At 40.3% G+C, this 22,382-nt stretch overlaps 1 protein-coding gene across 6 annotated transcripts in view; it reads left to right on the top strand.

Annotated features, from left to right (window-relative positions):
* NBEA (neurobeachin) overlaps positions 1-22,382 on the top strand; it is an 842,868-nt gene that overhangs the window by 783,975 nt on the left and 36,511 nt on the right. The gene's annotated exons all lie outside the window — the stretch shown is intronic.

The raw sequence follows: 22,382 nt of genomic DNA, 5'->3' as shown, positions 1-22,382 counted from the left end.
ATCCAGGGCAAGTGGAGGCTCCAGGGCTCCCCACAGCAGCCCAGGCTCCCTGGGCAGCTCTTACCAGGGGCTGGCCCTGGCTTCCAGCATGGCCAAGGGGTGAGGCCTTGTGTGGAAGAGGAGGAGCTGGGGGAAGGCCATGGGAGAAGAGGAGGAGGAGCAGAAGGTGGAGTCACAGAGGGGGGCAGGGCTCCTGCATGTGTCCAGCTTTTGCCTTTTGAAAAGGTGGTCACCCTAATATCATGATGGGTGTGGTCCACCTCTGATTTTTAAAATTTAAATTAACAATAACTTATGTATGTCAAGATGTACCTCTTAATTTAAATAAGCCTTTGAGAACTTGAGATCTGCACTGAATTAGAGGAATAACTATTCAATAATATACATGCTACATTTACTGAAACTTATTCTTCAGATTTCATGGTGCCACCAAATATATATAGAGAGAAAGAGAGAGGGGAAAAAATCACCCTAATGCATTACAAGTAGTAATTAGCTCAAACCAAAACTGTGTCTCTGGATGCCCCAAAGTGAATCCAAGTCCTACATTTCTGGCTTAGGCCCTGTTGAATTTGAAGTGGGAAGTCTTCCAGTTTTAAAATATAAAAATACTTGAAAGAGAGTCTTTTTAGCAATTTGAGTAGCTTCTCTTTTATTCTGCACATTGCAAAATTGTATTTATATTATAATAAAAGGAGAAGAGGAAGAACTATGTAGTAAAAATTAACATTGTCAGGCGCAAATTAAGGGGAAATTTTGTTGTTGTTGTAATCTTAATATTTCTCAGTTGCAGGTGTGCCTGTATATCACTGATATCTATTGTATTAAAAAAAAAAAGCTTAAATTGTGAAATAAATGCTAAAATTTGAGAAACAGCTTAAGGATATTGATTCATTCTTACTTGACAGGTGAAATCATGGTTGCAGCACTAACCACAGCAATTATGGCATTAAAATGTCAAGAAATTAGAGGTCAGAATAACAGATAATTTTCTTCCTTGTGTCAGATTAAAAATTGACATTCTTTGACAGCACAGGATCTCTGGCTGAGAAAATTATGACAGCTTAACTCATCTTGTACGTGTAAAGCTGTAATTGATAATGAACTTTACTGTGACAGCCTTCTCCTGTGGAGAAACATGACAGAACATCTCTGGTACAAAGTCTGTATCTCTTTTTAATATGTAAACAGCAGTTATATTGGACATTAGATGTTATTTGGAATTGTCTTTACTGTTGGTTTACATCATAATCCAAACCCTTTTTTCTGGACAGGTTCCAGCTGACTTCAAAGAGCTGATGTTAAAAATGCTAATGCATAAAACAATGATATCTAAAGTACACTAAGTAAAATTGTTACTGCATTATTTGTACTTCTATATTCTCCTAGGAATGACCATTTCACAGGCTAATCAATATAAATCTCATGCCCTAAATTTTCAAAAGTGACTAGGGATTTTCGGTGCCTCTATTCTTGGGTGCTCAACTTGAGAAACTTCGAAAGGACATATTCAGAAGTTCCAAGCGCCCATTCTTTTGAAAACATGTGTCTCAAGTTTGGTACCCAGACGTTGGAGAACTCAAACTCACTAGTTATTTTTGAAAAGCCAGGGCCTTATTCTTCCACGTAATAAATTATTGTGTGATTGAAGCGTGAACAGCACACTAATATACATTTCATTTAAAAAAAATAAAAACATTGAACATAACCATGTGAATAATTTTTCAGTACTGCCTTGTGGATTAAACTGAAAATGATTAAGTGGAGATACTCATTTTGATGACTAAAAATGTAATTAAACTAGTCACATGTAACATTGAAAGCACATTTTTTGTATAAACTCACAGAAAGTTAATATTTTTGGCTTACTGTTTATTTTTTTTGTTTAAAATTATTGCCAGATCTCCATCTACTTTGATAGCACACAATTTGTTCATCATTAGTAGTGTTTAAAAAACCAAGTGAAGCATTATACTGTACAGTTTTTGGTTTGTATGCACATTCTAGCTGGCTTTTCTTCTTTTTTTTTTTTTCATACTCAGTCGCAAATGTAGATAGGCAGTGCATTACAACTGCTAGACTTTATGTGTACGGCATGTTCAGCAAAAGATGAATTGTACGTTCGCAGAAAAAACAAACGAATATGAAGAAGTTACTGGGTTCAGATATTTGTTCTGAGCAGTCACCTGTCAAAATACCTGAGCATACCTGCAGCCCACACAGCCAAATTGAAAAATGATTAAAATGACTACCATCTGACAGTCAGTTTCCATGCCCATAAACTAATCCTAGAAGGACAGTTTTGCTGGCAGCTAGTAGAGCATACGGCCTATACAATATTTATTTCTTTACTGTGGACTTTATAGTTAGCGTATTTAAATGATTAAAAAAGTCATAATGATGTGGTGGTCTTGTAGTGGTTTTCAGTTACTCTCCTTTCTGGGTTTTATATTTTAGATGATATTTTCTTCTCTTATCTCTTTCTTTGATCTGACAGGAACAACAAAGCATCCCTCTGGATCTGCTATAGTGAAATATGCCCACAGGAAGCAGAGTAGAGCACGTCAGTTTTCACTTTTTTTTTTCTTGCTGAAACACTCTTTGCTACTACAGAGGGCTGACATGATAGGGTTGTCAAGAACCATCAAGATAGATATATCTTTAACAAAGAGTTGGAATGGTAGCCTTTCCTGCTTGCTGAACCTAGAAAAATTATGAGGAAAAAATTAACACACTTACTATTCGAATAAAATAAAAGACTTACATAATGACACCCACTGCTAACCCTTGCAAGCATGTGCTTGTTCTTGCTCTTGCTCTGAGTTATTCTTATTTCTTTTCTTTTTTCTTCTGTGATCTCTTTCTTTGATCTGACAGAATATCAAAACCACCCCTCTGGATCTGTTTCATTGAATTGTACTCACAATATTGTTCACTTACATGTTCAATGTTGCCTAATTGCCTCCATACAAGGGATGCTCCTGGCTTCCTCTCTGGGAGCAGTCATTGTATGAAACGATTATGGATAGTTGTGAAATAACTGATAGATTGTCATTGGTGTCAGTATCCACTTTTTTCCAACTTAATTGAAGGAAGATGTACAGGAAAAACCCTTATACATGCAAAAGCCATAATGATAATGGCAATTATTTTGTTACGCACTAAAGCAGGGGTGGGCAAATTTTTTGGCCTGAGGTCCACAACTGGGTGGAGGAATTGCATGCAGGGCCATGAATGTAGGGCTGGGGCAGAGGGTTGGGGTGCGGGAGGGGGTGCGGAGTGTGGAAGGGGTCTCAGGGCAGGGGGCTCGGCAGGGGGTTGGGGTGCAGGGTGTGGTAGGGGGCTGGGGTGTAGGATGCAGGAGGAGTTTGGGTTGCGGGCTCCGGCCTGGTGCCGCTTACCTTGAGCGGCTCCAGGGTGGCAGAGGCGCGCAGCAGGGCTAAGACAGGCTTCCTGCCTGCCCTGACTCCGCACCACGCCCCTCCCAGAAGCGGCCAGCATCATGTCCCTTCATCTCCTGTGGGAGAGAAGACAGAGGACTCCGCGCGCTGCCCTTGCCTGTGGGTACCTCCCCCGAAGTGCCCATTGGCCGCGGCTCCCCATTCCCGGCCAATGGGATCTGCGGGGGGTGGTGTCTGCAGGTGATGGCAGTGCACAGAGCCTTCTCCCTCACACACACCCCACTCCCTCAGGGGCCGCAGGGACATGGTGCCAGCAGCTTCCGGGAGTGGCGCAGGGCCGATGCCACAGGGGTGGCAATCCCACGGGTCGGATCCAAAGCCCTGACGGGCTGGATCCAGGCTGCAGGCCATAGTTTGTCCACCCCTGCACTAAGGACTTAGCTCTGATTTGGCGAATGTGTGCATGGATCCTGTTGACTTTAGCAAGAGCTCCATGTCCAAATCACTCTGAATTTGTGTCTTCCACGCACCTGAAATAGACCTTCCTTCTTTCACCATGCATCCAGATTGTAGGAGAAATACCTTTATTAGTTCAGAGTGGTTTTTGTATGTTTGCGTGTGAGTGTGAAGAAATTATCCAGGGAAAGCCAAATTGAACAAATGAGTTTTGCATTTAGTTATGAAAGTGGTTGTGTCCGTGATCATTCTTATCTCTTCAGGGAGTGAGTTCCAAAGTTTAGGTCCAGCTCCTGTGAAAGATCTGCCTCCTGCACTTATGAGCCTTTCCTTATCAATCCACAGTTACTTGTTCCGGTGGAATTTCATTGAGTACCACCCACCCCCATAAATTAAAAATACTTTTTTATATATTTAACACCATTATAAATGCTGGAGGCAAAGCAGGGTTTGGGGTGGAGGCTGACAGCTCGCGACCCCCCATGTAATAACCTCATGACCCCCTGAAGGGTCCCAACTCCCAGTTTGAGAACCCCTGTGCTAAATGATGAACTAGCACTCGGCTGAGCCTCAAGGGTTAATACATTGTTGTTAATGTAGCCTCTCACTCTACAAGGCAGCAGGAATGGAGGGGAGGGGAGACGGCATAGCAGACAGAGGCAGACATACACCTTGTGTGTGGGAGAGAGAGAGAGAGAGAGATGCACACTGCCCCTTTAAGTAAGCTGACCCACTCTTAAATGCATTGTCTTTTTAAGTGGATCAGGAAGTTGAGAGAGCAGCTGCTGCCCCAGGCTCTCTCTGTCTCCGTCCCTCCCCCTACCCTACTCTATATGGAGAAGAAGGGGTAAGCAGGGTGTAGGAGCAGGGAGGAGGGGGACACCCTGACATTACCCCCTCCTTTCCCCCTCTCGCCTTTCCTTTTCACCCTGCACAGCAAGCAGGAGGCTCTGGGAGCAGCTCCAAGGCAGAGGGCAGGAGCAGCACATGGCAGTGGGGGAAGGGACAGCTGCAATTGCTAGTCTGCTGGCAGCTGCCGCACAGGGAACTTAGGGTAGCAGGGAGCTGATGGGGGGGCTGCCGGTCCACCCTGGTTCCAAGCCCCCACCAGACAGCTGCAACAGGCTGCTCTTTCTGCAAGCAGTGGACAAAGCAGGCGGCTGCCAAACGTTAGAAGGGAGCATTGCACAACTTTAAACAAACATGTTTCCTAATTGATCAGCAACATAACAACAAAACAACTTTAACCAGGACGACTTTTAAGTGAGGAGGTCAAATAAGAACATTAAAACAGGTAAAATAATGAAAAATACTGATTTGTGAATATTTTCACAAATAAAAGCACTGAGCCCAATTCACTGTAATTCCTGAATCCTATTATTGGTTGTTCCTGAGTATTAAAAGAACTGAGGTAGTCATGAAAATATATGATTCCTAATAATTTCACAAATTGTAGCACAAATGATTTTATCCAAAAAGTTAAACCAAAAGTATGGAGTTTATTTGCTGCTGTTTAAAACTCCCTTTAAAACCCCTGTTTAAAATTCCCCTGTTTAAAAAGTTTGTCATCCGCACAAAAGAGGAAAGTGAGCAATGCTGTCTGACTTAGATGACCCACCACACAACACAGTTAACACAGAAATGTTCCAAGTGAAGAATTTGCACATAACTCATATAGCTGATAGTTATTTGCAGATGAATTAATGCAGAAAATCAGGAAGAGTTCTTGAATTAAAAAGCGAAGAAAAGAGTTCTTCACTAACCAAAAAGAGGGCTTAATTTATAATGAATATTATTTGTAATGAATAGTCATGTAACAAATGACCACTTCTAGAGAGCATCATTGATCTTCCACTTCTTATACCTCTCTGGGGCCATCTTAGAGTGTTATCTCAAAACTAGATTTATAATCAGTACAATCCACATGAAACAGATAATTCCACATGTCCAGCTTTTAATACAAAAATATGAACAATTCAGATCTTGTATATAAAAACTGCTTCTTCATCTTTAGATTTTTTATTACATGCTGTTTTATTACATGCTAATTTCTCAAATTATTGATTTGAGAAATTAGCAGCAAATACTTTACCAGACACTTCAAGTCATATTTTACTCAAGGTGGGTGGGGTGAAAATTACTGGCTGATGATTGTAGTGGATATAGCTAGAAGGGGCTCCTTTTTCTTGATTAGCACAGATTTCAGATATATTGCAGTCATTATTACAGCATAAATTAACTACTATTCAACACATTTTGCATATATTAATTTGTTGCAGTAGATATTACTCAGTCTCTAAGTGTATCGCAATTTCAGTTACGGAGCTGTAACACCAAACTTTCAAAATACTTTAAACATATTGATAATGTGCCTTTTTAATGCCATTTTGAAGCCTGGGTAGAGCATATCTATATTATAGTTTTCAATTTATGTCAAGAATAGAGAGTGGATTTTATGAAGAATGTTTTGTTGGAAATAATCCAAATGTAATTATTTCTTTAAGCTCCCTGAAAATTACTGTGTGCTTTTATTTTTTAAATAACAGTATAGCCTACTATAAAAAGTGAAACCATAATACTATAATAAATATACAGAAAAGTTACAATTCTGGTCTCATAGATGGAATATTTAAGACTGCCCTTTCAGTATTTGTAACTCTGTAGCATTTCCCAATTAGCCCCTTTTTGGCTTTTTGTTTTGAAGGTTTGCCTATTTTGTAAGATAGCTTTTGTGGCCTGTGATACATGAGTTGAAGGCTGGGGGCTGACTCATGCCTTACTAGCACTACCAGATTTCAGGTGTTTCTGCCAGTATAACATGAAACAGTAGGATCTGACAGAGTCTCAGCGCTTTGGTCAGAGAGAAAGGCGAAGTCAAGATTTAAGTGATGTGTTAGGAAAGATTGATGAGATTTGTGGGAGGAAAACACTAGTGAGAGGATGGGACCCACAAGAATGCCCTAATATTCTCCTTCCCTTCAGTTTATACCATATACCTACAGCAAATATTGATACTCCAAAAGTTAACTATAGAATATCTTCACTCCGGTTTACTGTCACCAAAATGGAGAGGAAAGATTAGCAAAACAGTAGAGTAGGAGAACCACATTTTTTATCGTGATTTACTGGATTTCATTAGCAAGAAAAAGTTTTCAGTCATGGGTTTTACTACTATTCTTTCAACAAGCAACTAGAAGCAGTTGAACATGAAATCACATTTTAATTTTTTATATAGTTTTATTTTTATAAACCAAAAAAATACTAAAATGTGGCTATTATATACTTTGATTTACTAACTGTGTCTGTTTGTGTATTCCAAGCATTAAAAAATAATGCCTTTGGTGATCATGTTTTATTTCAATAATAAACCAGAAGAAAAAAAATCACAGTTGAAATACATTCCTTCATGAATAAGTACCATTTCTTTTGTATTACTGCAAACTCTCAAAAGGCCTGCTCTGTTGTTTGCTTCTCTATTTTATTGGCTTTCCCCACAGAATATGTTCTTAATTGTAAAGCAAGTGGAATAAAATATAGTGTATATCTCATACGATACAGTTTTCCAAAGTATATATAAGTTACCTAACTCATGACAGGAGACATTACTCATTAGTTTAGATATTAGATTAATCTCTTATCCCATAAGGAAGTATTCTATAGATTTGACACTGTAGCCTCATTTATTTATATATCTACATCTAAAGATTATAATACACCAAAAATTCAAAGATGTACTTGGCCTGTGACCACCTGAAGTAAAATTAAACTGTGTAAAATAATAATATTCTGAATTGAACAAAATATTCCCTTCCCTATAGAAATTACCAGAAAAACTCTAGCACAAAAATCAGTCCCCATCGTTTACTCACAATTGCGGCTCTATTATCCTCTCTGGTGAGACTCCATGCAAACTCTCCCAACAGGGCTCTCTAAAGAGAGCTGTTGTATTGATGCCCTCTTTGGCTGCCCTAGCCAATGGAGGTGAATAAGTCCCTATTAGTTAATAGTCCATCTCTCTCTCCTGCTGTGGTGCAACAGCATCTGTAATATTTTATTAAGTTCTGGATGTAACCTTATTAGAAAGATTGGAGGGAGTTCATTGATGAGCATCAAAATGATGGAAGGACAGGAAAGATTGATTTATGGGCAATATTTAAAGAGCTTGACAAGTGGTGACTGAGTAAAGGGGAGGCATAGTAAATATCTAGAAATATCTGAAGGTTGCTATAACCAAGTAAGGTAGAGGAATTTTTCAGTGTGCCACCAGAAGTATATATCACCATCTGGAAGGATATTCAAAAAGGAAACTGTAGGCTGAACTTCAGGAAAAAGCTTCCTGACAGCTAGGTGTAATTAGGCTGTAAAATAGTTTCCAAAGTAAATTGTGGAATCTCTATTATTTGGGTCTTTTAAAACTAGAATGAACAACCACTAGAAAATATAGGGAACAATCTTGCTTTGGCAGGAAGATAGACTGGATGATCTAAAACTTTCCCATCAGTAACATCTATTTTGTTGTGTTCCACTGCCAAGTCTATAATGACCATAGTGTGAATCCAAATGTATTGGCAGTAACTCCGTCACAATGTCAGTCTGTGTGATGAGTTTACCGTTGTAATTAGATTGGCTCCCATCATGATCCATTGCATTTTTGGAATTGTTTTTTTCTTTTTTTCTAGTTTTCAGGCCAATTACTTTTTTGTGTAAATTTAAAGTAGCAGTTTATTTATAGGACTGCATTAAAAAACTGAATTCATTATGGGGGGGAAATTTTCATTATGGCCTGATTGGTTCCTTAGAAGATCATCATTGTTGTAGTCTGTCTGGAAAATCTGATGCATTCAGGTTCCTCTACTGATTTGAATGGACTGGAATCCATAAAAATATGATGCAAATGATGTTAATAGGTATGCTTAGCAATCATTATTTATCTATTATTATCAGGGGGCTTAGTTTATTTCAGTTTTGCTACCACAACAACTGGCATGGAATTTAGAGCTAGTCACAGATGTTAAACAAATAATGGCAGCAATACTCACCCATCTCTCTTTTTTCTTTTATATCCCCTACACTTGTCCTGTCTTTTATTCTTTTTGGAAAAACTAATTAGTGCTTATTAGCTCAGGTTCATGACCATCTTCAAAAGTGGGGAGGGGAGAGGAAAGGATGGGCAAGAGAGGAAAGAAGATTGAAAGAGAAATAGAACATTGAAATGGCATGGGGGAGATTGAATTGGAGACCTAGTGGAAAAGGAAAAGGAGAATGAAGAATAGAGTGAATGGAGATAAGATCAAAGAAAGGGGGAAAGATATGGAGCCATTTAATCTGTTTTAATTAAAAAAAGAAAGTGACCCCCTCTCCAAATTTGTCCTGCAGCAATTTTTAATATTTTCATTGTTAATTTTAAATAATTTTTAAAGCTCACATTTATGCTTTTAAAGTAAAAAAAAATAGTTAGCACAGCTATAAGCAAGCACTGTTAAACCTCACAGCCACTGAAAAACATTTTTAATTAGAAAAGAGTGGGTAAAGTTTCAAAGTCTAATTGAAACCTCCTGCTGGTATTACTATAATAATATTGTGTTTTTTATGGGTAAGTTGCCCCTTCCCAAAGGCCTCTGAGCTCCTAAAAAAAAGTCTTAAGCCAAACCAAAGGCAATAGGGACTATTAAATGGAACTAAAGTTGGTGCAGACACCAAAAACAAAACTCCTCCCTCTAACTCAACCCCAAACATACAGTTAAACAGCTCTCAGACAGCATACAGAAAAACCTCACTAATCTGCAGCATGGTGAGGGATCCCTGGTTCAGATTAGTACAAATCTATGGGCATAGACACTTTTGGTAATATCACATTCCATTCAAATCGGTGGAGGCAACACCATGCCAGAGCCTTGGCTTCACTCCCACCATTCATTAAGGCCCTGAAACAAGGTCAGGGCATTTAGAGTTCTTCGTCTTCCTGGCTCTTGGTGATGCAAAAATTGAGGGAACAGCAGGGCTAGGTTTTCACTGCTCCTGTGATCTTTTTGGCCTCAGAAGTGCAGAGGCATTCAGTCACCCATCTTGCAGGATCTGGGAGGTCTTTAAAAAGACTGCCACTCTCCCATTTCATCTGTGGCCATCTTTTCTGCTTCTTGCAGCATTTGGACCAGCATCTAGCAATGTGTAAGTAAAGATGAATGCTGCTGCTTTCTAAAGTGAGTGGAGAAGGGAAAGTGGCACTCAGTTCTGCTCCTTCCTCTTTCTCTTCCAAAAGTGTGAGGGGAAGATGGAACAAGTGGGGAGGGGGCAGCTCCAGCACAGCTATTTTTTTTAGACTACACCGATCTGCAAGTCCACCTCTTGGAAGACAAAGAGGAGAGAGGTTGGCTTTGAGAAAAATGTGGCAGCAGACATTTTTTAGACGACCTCACCCCATTCCAGACCATTAGCCATGTATCTCTTCAGTCGTTCAGCAAATAGAAGCAGGTGAAAAGGGTGTCACTAGGAGTAAATACTGTGATGAACCTAACTAAGGGTACGTCTATACTACCCGCTGAATCGGTGGGTAGTGTTCGATGTATCGGGGATCGATTTATCGCATCTTGTCTAGATGCGATAAATCAATCCCCTAATCGATGCCCATACTCCACCTCGGCAGGAGGAGTAAGTGAAGTCGACGGGGAAGCCGCGGCAGTTGACTCGCCGCCATGAGGAAGATCAGGTAAGTCGAACTAAGATACTTCGACTTTAGCTATGCAAATAGCATAGCTGAAGTTGCATATCTTAGTTCAAACCCCCCCACTAGTGTAGTCCAGGCCTAAGAAGTTAATAGGGAGAAAGGGAGAAAATGAAAGAGGAGAGAGATAGGCAGGGACAATGTTATGCAGGACTTTGGAATTAAAGATGAGGAACTTGAATATGATGTGGAATTGCAAAAAAGCCAGGAAAGGCAGAAGTAATCAGAGCATCCAGGGAGGAGGATGTTCTAAGTATCGTCTTTTAATGAACAAGGGACTCGAGTAGTAACTCACAGGAACTGTACAGCAGGGAGCACACAGAGAATATTTTTTATTTTATTTTATTTTGATTTCTAAATACAAAAAGATGCTTTTCTGTAGTTCTAGGAGCCTTCTGCCATTCATTACAGTCACAAAAAGTAATAAGCCACATTCTCAATCCACTCAGTGAAACAATGTCCACGCATGTAGATTGCATTGAAGGATTAGGACCTTTAAGAGGAGTTGATTCATAGAATTAAACACCTGAAGGGAAAGATCATATAGTCTGACCTCCTGCACAACATGGAACATAGAGCTTCCCCTAGTAATTCCTGCATTGAGCCCTGGGAATATAACCATAAATTTTGGAGCCTCGGCAATGAAGAGGACTTTGAAGTCTGTTATCTGATGAGGGTGCAGGCTGAGTGATGAGAAACTGCCACCTACATTCATCTAAAATCAAATTTCAAGGTAATCCTCCCTTTCTGATTTGAATAACAAGAGAAAAGTGATTTGGGGGCAAAATTATCGATTATCTGAAAATGGAATATTCTTATTGACCAACTTTCACAATCTTACCTGTTCTTGACATGAGGATATACCATTAATGAATTATTTTACCTAGCTTGTATTAGAGTTAGCAGAGAAATCCTCCTCTAAAGTACTGTACTCAGCCATTGAATGGTCAAAGAAAGTAGGGTTTTCCTTTATAAACTTAACACATATTCGAGTGAATGTTGAACGATCTTTTTTTTTTTTTCATTTGGCACAGCAGCAATGAACAGAAAAGTGTTTCAGTAAATTTTATCATGGGACAGGAATTATACATAAGCATAATATAAATTATGTCTTCAGATTTTTTTATAGCACCCGCTAAGTGTATAATTCCATAACATTTTAGAAAATCATATTATATAAAATTACAATAAGAAGCAAATTGCTTGTTTGGAGAGGAATGTTTTTTAAAAAATTGAATAGAATTCTTCAAAATTTTGAACAACTTTTTCTAGCTCAAATTTGCCCCCTTAGTGGCTGAGTGGCAATGAGTCCACAAGCCTCATGGATGGCCTACCCATTGAGAGTCCATGGTTGCGTGACAATGAGACTGCACCATATTCTGTGGAGGCACTGGTCTCTCAGAAGCAGTTACATACTGTATGTTTTAACATTACACTCCCAGCCAAGTCTGCCCCCTTTGTAGTGGTGGATTCTGTGATGACTTATATAGCTGGCAAGAGGACTCTTTGGTTCCATCTTCTGTACAAAGAATGAGGAGTACTTGTGGCACCTTAGAGACTAACAAATTTATTTGAGCATAAGCTTTCGTAGGCCTAAACCCACTTCATCGGATGCATGCAGTGGAAAATACAGTAGGAAGATATATATACACAGAGAACATGAAAAAATGGGTGTTGCCATACCAACTGTAACGAGAGTAAGGTATGCTATTCTCAGCAGGAGAAAAAAAACTTTTGTAGTGATAATCAGGATGGCCCATTTCCAACAGTTGACAAGAAGGTGCGAGTATCAGTAGGGGGATAAAATTAGCATGGAGAAACTGTTTTTACTTTGTATAATGACCCATCCACTCCCAGTCTTTATTCAAGCCTAATTAAATGGTGTCTAGTTTGCAAATTAATTCCAATTCTGTAGTTTCTCGTTGGAGTCTGTTTCTGAAGTGTTTTTTGTTGGAGTATTGCAACTTTGAGATCTGTAATTGACTGCCCAGGGAGGCTGAAGTGTTCGACTGATTTTGAACGTTATAATTCTTGATGTCTGATTTGTTTCCATTTATTCTTTTGAATAGAGACTGTATGGTTTGGCCAATGTACATGGCAGAGGGGCATTGGTGGCACATGATGGCATATATCACATTGGTAGATTTACAGGTGAACGAGCCTCTGATAGTGCGGCGGATGTGATTAGGTCCTATGATGGTGTCTCCTGAAAAGATATGTGGACAAAGCTGGCAATGGGCTTTGTTGCAAAGATTGGTTCCTGGGTTAGTGTTTTTGTTGTGTGGAGTGTGGTTGCTGGTGAGTATTTGCTTCAGGTTGGAGGGCTGTCTGTAAACAAGGACTGGCCCAAGATCTGTGAGAGTGAAGGATCGTCCTTCAGGATAGGTTGTAGATCCTTGATGATGCGCTGGAGAGGTTTTAGTTGAGGGCTGAAGGCGATGACTAGTGGTGTTCTGTTAATTTCTTTGTTGGGCCTGTCCTGTAGTAGGTAACTTCTGGGTACTCTTCTGGCTCTGTCAATCTGTTTCTTCACTTCAAAAGTTTATGCTCAAATAAATTTGGTAGTCTCTAAGGTGCCACCAGTACTCCTCGTTCTTTTTGCTGATACAGACTAACACGGCCACCACTCTGAAACCTATCTTCTGTACAGTCAGCCAGCCAGGGAAGAAAATGGGAAGTGTTCATGCTCAGACATGGTGGAGCCTAGCTCTTCCTCCTGTCTCAAAGTGTGTGTAGCAGTGATCCTCAAGGATGGAGAGTTGGGAGAGCTAAATGGCTCTCTCACGGCCTCACCCTCTCAATTAAAAGCCGTCTTGGGTGTCCAGGGGGCATCTTGCTGCCACTGCTGCCTCACTCTCTCTCCTTGTAGTTCACGTATGCTGACCTGTGTTTCTAGGATGCTGTGGATCTGACCAATCTTCTGGATTAGGAGGGAATTTTTTCCAGTGGGCCAAACTGCAGGGTGTCCAGAAGGTTTATCACCACCTCTACAGCATCATGAAGGCACCTTCTAGTTTAAAAAGAGTAAGAATGGGAATTTTAATGGCAGGAAAGACATATAGGAATGTTAACTTTGTTGTAACTTGCCACCAGTATCCATAGGCAGCTGGTGAAAATAGTTTTGGGGGAAGTTGAACCTGCTCCCTTATTCACCCCACAGCCATTTCTTCTGTCCTGTGGGTCTGCACCGCTCCCTGCGCCGGCCTGTGGGCTCTCACTGCTCACAGATTTGGAGGAACCCACCACATCTATGTGCATGCAGACAGCGCCCTCCCCATATGATGCCCCACCCCATCCCATTTCTTGCTGGAGGCTGATGGGATGCGCAGGAGGCTGATGAGAACATGGTTTGGTGGAAGCAGAGGGGTTGATGGAGCAGGGGACATGATAGGATGATAGGGTCTGAGGAAGCAGGGGGACGATGTGGTGGAGGAAATAGTGGGACATGATTATTATCAGAGAATGAACATGCCATTTCTTCTGAAGGGGAGGCCTCATATAGTCAGGAAGAAGAGCACCTCCATGGAACTATTCCCACCCCCTTAGAGCTGTGAGGAAGAGGAACCCTCTCCCAAGTCACCCTCTCATGAGGTTCCCTCCCCATGGAGCAATCAGGATGAAGAGGGCTGCCCCATTGGGGACAGATGGTGACTTACTCAACTGAGAGCTCAGCACACTCCTATTGGCCTCACTCAGGGTCTCCAGCATCACATGGAGGGGGAAGAAGAGTGACACTGAGCATTTTAAGGTGGTGTTCTAGCCTTACCCTTTACTTTGTTGGCAAGTTAGCATGAGGGAGAGGGAGAAACGTCTCTGGGCTTAACTGCCCATGTGTGTGTGTTGTGGGGAATGGCCACTTCCTGAAGTGCCAAGGCATAGTGCCATCCTGGATTCCAAGTGCAGGAGTGGCACTCCAGAACACTCTGGCAGCACTGTTCCTGAGGGCAGGTCCATACTCACCGCGCGGGTCGACGCGGTGAGTTCGACTTCTCGGAGTTCGAACTCCGGAAGTGCTGCGGTCGACTCCGGTACTCCACCACTGCAAACGGCGGTGGTGGAGTCGATGGGGGAGCCGCGGAGTTCGACCCCGCCGCATCTGGACGGGTGAGTAGTTCGAATTAGGATACTTCGAATTCAGCTACGCTATTTCCGTAGCTGAATTTGCGTACCCTAATTTGAACCCCCTTTTTAGTGTGGACTAGGCCTGAGACTGGAGGGTCCGAGCCCTCCATAACCTTAGCCACCCACTGCCTATGCCAGTATCCAGTGCAGATAAAGGTGGTAAGGGCCAGCTTCCAGAGACCCAGGATGTGGCTGGTCGACTTTTTACCTGTAAGAAGGGGAGACTTTAATCTTCACAGACTGAGGTCCCTCTTTGTACCCTCTTTTCCACTCACAAAGGAATGGCAAGAGGATTTAGTGGTGGACTGAGCACTACAGGTTAGGCTCAAATGGCTCAATCCCAAATTATTGGTTATTTGGTTTGAGGCCATTTAATCTCACACGATATCCAATAAAATACCTGATTTGGAGGAAGAGTGGAGGGCCAGATAATGCCCCTCCCCACTGTTAAATTATTAAAGTTGTGGCCTGTCACTTAAATCCACCCCTGTGCCCATGTTTCATTCACTTGATCAAATAACCAACTGCACTGAAGAATCCAGACTAGCTGAGTCACTGCTTGTTTGTAAAATGCAACCCTTCTTCCCCTCCAAATGTGCAATAATAAAACAGAAATCAATATTCTTAACCTAATTTATCAAACGTCCTGAAGATACTGATGCCATTTAACAGCTGTAGACGCAAATAAAAAAGCAATATCTCACACCATTAGTACAAAACAATAACATTTTCAGGCTGTGTATGCTATCCACCAATGGGCTGTCAATCATGTTTCCTCTGAAGAACAGAGTGCTTTGGGGCTGTTAATCATGCTGGCTGTGTGAGAGAACACATTAAGAAATACTGTGCCACTATTCACTGAATACAAAAATAAAAGTGTATGAAAACAAATACAGATTAAAACAACGAGGAGTCTGGTGGCACCTTAAAGACTAACAGATTTATTTGGGCATAATCTTTCGTGGGTAAAAAACCCACTTCTTCAGATGCATGAAGTGAAAATTACAGATGCAGGCATTATTATATATGAAGAGAAGGGAGTTACCTTACAAGTGGAGAACCAGTGTTGACAGGGCCAATTCAATCAGGGTGGATGTAGCCCACTCCCAATAATTGATGAGAAGGTGTCAATACCAAGAGAGAGAAAGTTGCTTTTGTAGTGAGCCAGCCAGTCCCTGTTCAAGCCCAAATTAATGGTGTTAAATTTGCAAATGAATTTTAGTTCTGCATTTTCTCTTTGAAGTCTGTTTTTGAAGTTTTTTTGTTGAAGGATGGCTACTTTTAAATCTGTTATGGAATGTCCAGGGAGATTGAAGTGTACTCCTACTGGCTTTTGTATGTTACCATTCCTGATGTCTGATTTGTGTCCATTTATTCTTTTACATAGAGACTGTCCGGTTTGGCCAATGTACATATATCACATTAGTAGATGTGCAGGTGAATGAGTCCCTAATGGTGTGGCTCATGCGGTTCGGTCCTCTGATAGTATCACTAGAGTAGATATGGGGACAGAGTAGACAATGAGGTTTGTTACAGGGATTGGTTCCTGGATTAGTGTTTTTGTGGTGTGGTGTGTAGTTGCTGGTGAGTATTTGCTTCAGGTTGGGGGGCTGTCTGTAAGCGAGGACTGGCCTGCCTCCCAAGGTCTGTGAGAGTGAGGGTTTATTTTCCAGGATAGGTTCTAGATCGTTGATGATGTGCTGGAGAGGTTTTAGCTGGCGCCTGTATGTGATGGCCGGAGGTGTTCTGTTATTTTCCTTGTTGGGCCTGTCCTGTAGTAGGTGACTTCTGGGTACCCATCTTGCTCAGTCAATCTGTTTGCTCACTTCCACAGGTGGGTATTGTAGTTTTAAGAATGCTTGATAAAGATCTTGTTGGTGTTTGTCTCTGTCTGAGGGATTGGAGCAACTGTGGTTTTATCTTAGGGCTTGGCTGTAGAAAATGGGTAGTGTGATGTATCCTGATGGAAGCTGGAGGCATGTAGGTAATTGGTCAGTAGGTTTAGGTATAGGTTGGTGTTTATGTGACTGTCACTTATTTGCACTGTAGTGTCCAGGAAGTGGATCTCTTGTGTGGACTGGTCCAGGCTGAGGTTGATGGTGGGGTGGAAATTGTTGAAATCCTGGTGGAATTCTTCAAGGGCCTCCTTCCCGTGGGTCCATATGATGAAGATGTCATCAATGTAGCGCAAGTAGAGAAGGGGCGCTAGGGGATGAGAGCTGAGGAAGCGTTGTTTTAAGTCAGCCATAAAAATGTTGGCATACTGTGGGGCCATGCGGGTACCCATAGCAATGCTGCTGACTTGAAGGTATGAGTTGTCCCCAAATCTGAAATGGTTGTGGGTGAGGACAAAGTCACAAAGCTCAGCCACCATATGTGCCATGGCCTCATCAGGGATATTATTCCTGACAGCTTGTAGTCCATCCTCATGTGGAATATTGGTGTAAAGAGCTTCCACATCCATGGTGGCCAGGATGGTGTTTTCAGAAAGATCACCAATGCATTGTAGTTTCCTCAGTAAGTCGGTGGTGTCTCTAAGATAGCTAGGAGTGCTGGTAGCGTAGGATCTGAGGAGAAAGTCCAAATAGCCAGATAATACTGCTGTAAGAGTGCCAATGCCTGAGATGATGGGGTGTCTAGGGTTTCCAGGTTTATGGATCTTGGGTAGCAGATAGAATACCCCTGGTCAGGGCTCTAGGGGTGTGTCCGTGTAGACTTGTTCCTGTGCTATAGCAGGGAGTTTCTTGAGCAGATGGTGTAGTTTCTTTTGGTACTCCTCAGTGGAATCAGAGGATAGTGGCCTCTAGAATGTGGCGTTGAAGAGTTGTTTGGCAGCCTCCTGTTCATAAACCAACCTGTTCATTCTGACTACAGCACCTCCTGTGTTGGCCCCTTTGATTATAATATCAGAGTTGTTTCTGAGGCTGTGAATGGCATTGCATTTTGTACAGCTGAGGTTATGGGGCAAGTTACGCTAAGGACAAGTAGCCTTTTCAAGTTACCTTTGGGACCGGTATCCTTCCCTTTCTCTATGCAATAGATGAGCACTGGATTTTGGCATAACTAAAGGTACTTTGCAACAGGAGCAGATGGATCATGTAGGACAAAATTTCCGTGGACTCACCAGTATCATGGGAATTAACAATTAAAGAAGTGCAGAAAAATTGGGTGAAACATAATGAAGTTTTGGTGAAAAAATATATCCTAAAGCTTAACTGAACATGGCAGTAGTCTTTGACAAATGGGAAGAAAATGAAGTGGCTCTGTAGCCAGTAACGTCATTGTTTTATTATTTGTAAATAAAAATATAAGTAATTTTAAGAAATCATCCCACTCCTTCCATGCTATTTAGTTATCCGTAATTACATGCGTTAAAGTGATTTATGCTTCGTGTTTTACACAGGCAGCGTTAGTCATTATTTTCAAAGAGGGGCTAATTGACTAGATGGACCAGTGGCTTCTTCCTCAATAATAGTCCCTGTGTTTCTCCATGTTCATCTTAAAAATATATAGGAGGAAAATAACAAATAAAAAGCCATTATACCGTAAAATGTTTCTGTTTGTGTTTACAAGTTCAGTCAGTAATGAAGAAACCAACGTCAAAGAAACACTTGAGTTTTTGGGTTTCTTCACATCTAATTAATGTGCCCTTTTTACCTATTATACCTGAAGAAACAAAGATTTCCTCTGTCATTTAATGGAAGAATTGATTTCTGCTTCTTTTATGTGAAAATAAAATACCCAAAATGCCAAAGTCAGCGGCCACACTAAGAGAGAGACAAACATAGTTGCATGTTCATTCTTCAGGAAGGTGACAATAGGGCTTGATCCTGAAAGGTGCAGAACACCTTCAGCTTCCCAGTGCCCTGGCGTATGTCAAATATGTCTGTAAATGTGAAAATATAAACCCAAGCATCTATTGTTCATGAGCAAAATACATAATTTTTAGAGTATTACTTATTGCAACTAAGATGTGTCTATATTGATGTACAATATATGTACAGCATGTTTATCCATTATCTACTCTATGAGAAGCAATATTTTTATTTTGAACGTTATAAAGTTATATTTTTTCCTGGTTACATAAATGAGGGTGTTTGAGCTGGATGTCCTTTTCAACTTGCAAATTGCATGTAATTTAGCAGATTCATTTTGTTTCCTGTGGAATACAACTAACAGCTTTGGGGCAGGTATCCCCTAATTCCTTCTTTTAAGACCTTGTTTTCTTTGATATAAGACCTTGCTTTCTGTGATATAAAAGCTTGACCATACACTACGAAATGCTCCCTGAAGTGTTTGAGTACAAACCTTGTTTTATGTGTAGAAAAACAGCAGGGAGTCTCAATTCAGTTCCTCAAATTGCTTTCCTGCAATGCCTTACTAAGTAAGCTAACACTAATATAATTGTAGTTTTGCTGTTTCAAAGATGTTAAATTTGGTAAGCTAGTGCTTTCAGAGCTAATGTTCTTTCTACATTGAGGACATTTTGAAGGTGAAATAAAAGTAAGTGTAATTCTATAAGAAAAATATTAAATTAGCTAGAATGATTGTGTGTTTCAAGGAGTGATAGGAGTGCTTTGTACATTGGTACTGAGGACTTGGTGGATGGGAGAAAGGAAAATGATGCATTGGAACAGAATTTGAAGGAACATTATACAAAGCAAGAGATGTGATTATTAAGAAAAAACAATTCTATGCCTGTACTGGTCCTGTGATTAATTTGAAATAATGTAAGTGCCCCGCCAGTTATACAAAAATTGTTTATAATAGCTATTTCCTATTCCTGCCTGTTGCTTGAATTACTGGAGATATTCTAGAGAATCTGCTTTTGATCTGTGTATGCTATGATCTAGTACAGTTTTCCCAAACTTGAGACACCGCTTGTGTAGGGAAAGCCCCTGGTGGGCCGGACCGGGCTGGTTTGTTTACCTGCCCCGTCCGCAGGTCCGGCCGATTGCGGCTCCCACTGACCACGGTTCGCTGCTCCAGGCCAATGAGAGCTGCTGGAAGCGGCACGGGCCAGAGGCTTTCCCTACACAAGCGGCGTCCCAAGTTTGGGAAACACTGATCTAGTAAATTGAGCCCAGGGCTAGGAATCAAGAGAACTGTAGTCTACAGGTCTGTTGCATCTTACGCTGGGGTTATGTTCCGCAGTCAGCGCGTAAAGCGAAAATCGCGTATAGTCAAAATTACATTGAGTGTAATGGCGGGCGGAATTGCCCGCACCGCAGGTACAGTATTAAAATTGTTATTTTTCTTTTTTTAGTGTTTTGGTTTTTTTGTTTTTGCCGACCGCTGAAATCGCGCATGTTTAATGCGCATAAGATGAGACAGACCTGTATTCCCAAATTTGCTGCAGATATGCTGTGTATCCTTAGGCAAGTCATTTAACCTCTCTGTGTCTCAGTTTTCACCTCATATATAAAATGGGGATGATAAGACTTGTTTACCTTTCTGAAGTATTTTGAGCTGTGTAGAAGAACAAGAGCTACAGACCTGCAAATTCTTATTATTTATGGTGCTCCTTGTGCAGTAGCATAGTAATGTTATATGCATTTTAAGAAAAGCTATTTATATAGTTTCATTTCCTTAAAAAGTTCCATTATTTTAAAAAGACATTTTCACAAGAAAAAAATACTTATTCATAGAGGAATTTAGGATTGTTTTGGGGTTTTGTACTTAGTATCTTTGTGAGTAGAAGCTGATAACAATACCCAGTATTGCCTGTTTACAGATTAAGGTCTTGATCCCGGTACTCATTCAATTCACTGCCAGGATTACCGGTAACTTCATTGTTCTCAAGATCAGTAGCATAAAGTAAAGGTAGTGAGCATTTACTAGGACATCTTTAGTTGTAAAATAATGGATACTGTTGACAGGTAAGTTTTAAGTGTCCATCTCTTGTCATCTGAACAAGTCATCCTTGTTTTCCATGGTATTCTACCTTTCTCTACCCTTTGCCATCATAAATCTTCTTCTTGAACTGCAAGGCAAAGTCAAAAACATTTATGTAAATTGACTTTATAGCTGAACAATCAGAATATCCCTGAGACTGGACAACATGAGACCAAATGAGTGAATTAGAACTGGGCATCACTTTACAAAATGTAATAATTCATTTCAGTGCTTCTACAAGAGGAGAAAAGTATCAGTAATGCAACCACTATAAAAGTTGGTAGAGGAATGTGTGTTTTGTGATCAATATTGCTGGTAGGTATAACAACTCACATTTGTATTTCAAAATACGATTCTTAAAAAGCACTATAGTAATAACTTTGATAATTGTCTGAACTACTGATAAGTGGGAGTTATTTGCTTCAACTGATTATTACCAGAGCTGCATGGAACCCTGTATATCACACTATATCTGGCATTAACTGTTGCTATTAGTCCTTGTTTGCGCTTATGAACACCGAATTCACACAAATTGAATCAAAAACTAAAAAGTGTTGTTACAGAGTAATGTGCATAATATAAAATACTGTGTCTGTGTTGACGTAAATCAAGTTTCTGTGTGTATGTGTATAATATTTTATATAATGATTATTCTGGTTATTTAAAATACAGCTACAATGGAAACTTGCCAGTTTGCACCAATGTCTGATCCTGCAAGATGCTGAGCACCTACTAGGAGATGAAGTCAATAGAAACTGAATGTGCTCATCAGTTTCTAGGTGATACTCAGCACCTTGCAAGATAAGGCCCCAGGAGACCCATTGCAAACTAGCGCGTTCTGTGAATTAGTGAGTAAGCAATTATTATAAAAACAGGAATAACACATCACAAAATGGACTTTATTCACTCAGGGCCTGATCCAAAGCACATTCAAGTCGATGGAAAGTCGTCATTGACTTCAGCTAGACTTTGTCTTAGATTCTTATTTTGTCAGTATTTTATTTGTGATAATTCATTGAATATTAGCAAATATATTGTAATATATTTTTTAAATATTACCAACATTTTAGATGTCCTATGTCATCTATTACAATCTCTTTTTTGAGAAATGGGGAGAGGCCAGCAGTTGTTTTGTGTGGATTAGAAAGAGTACATTTAATCAGACTGCACATTGAAGAGGTTCTACTGCCTCTTAAATTGTTTTAGAAGAAATAATATAATTCATCAATGTGGTTTATATTTTAGGGGGCTTTTTCATGTGCTGTTTTTGCATGCTAAGGTGAGAAACTCATCGACACAAACAATAAAATTATTTATGGCATGGTCCTTTCAAATATATGGGTATATACTACTTAGTATTTTTTTAAATCAGCTGCTTAATTTAAAGTGTAGTTCTGGATTTTCTGAAATCCACTGAAATGCAGCCTGGGTATCTGAAAGTCGAGGAGAGTTCTTAAATAGTGTCATTAGTGGAGGCAGTAATAAAAAAAAATTCCAGCAATTGTTTTAAATATACCATAAAAACACTTGGATGTCTGAGTGGGTTGTGTAGGTTGTTGAAACATCTCAGCCTGTGGGCCAGTTTCTACTGTTTGGGGAGTTACTCTGTCGTACACTGAGAGCAGAATTTGGTGCTGAAATTTAAAGTTGGAATTACTAATTACCAGTATATATTTCATGGTTTTACAACTGTCAATATTCTGTGGTGTGAAAACTCATCCAAAGTAAACACAAAAACTAAATATCATCTTATCTGGTAAAAGAATACTACCTAGAAGTTAGATCAT

Source organism: Mauremys mutica, chromosome 1, assembly GCF_020497125.1.
Source record: "Mauremys mutica isolate MM-2020 ecotype Southern chromosome 1, ASM2049712v1, whole genome shotgun sequence".
NCBI lineage: Eukaryota > Metazoa > Chordata > Testudines > Geoemydidae > Mauremys > Mauremys mutica.
The sequence above is the reverse complement of the archived record's forward strand: the minus strand, read 5'-3'. Positions and strand labels throughout refer to the sequence as shown.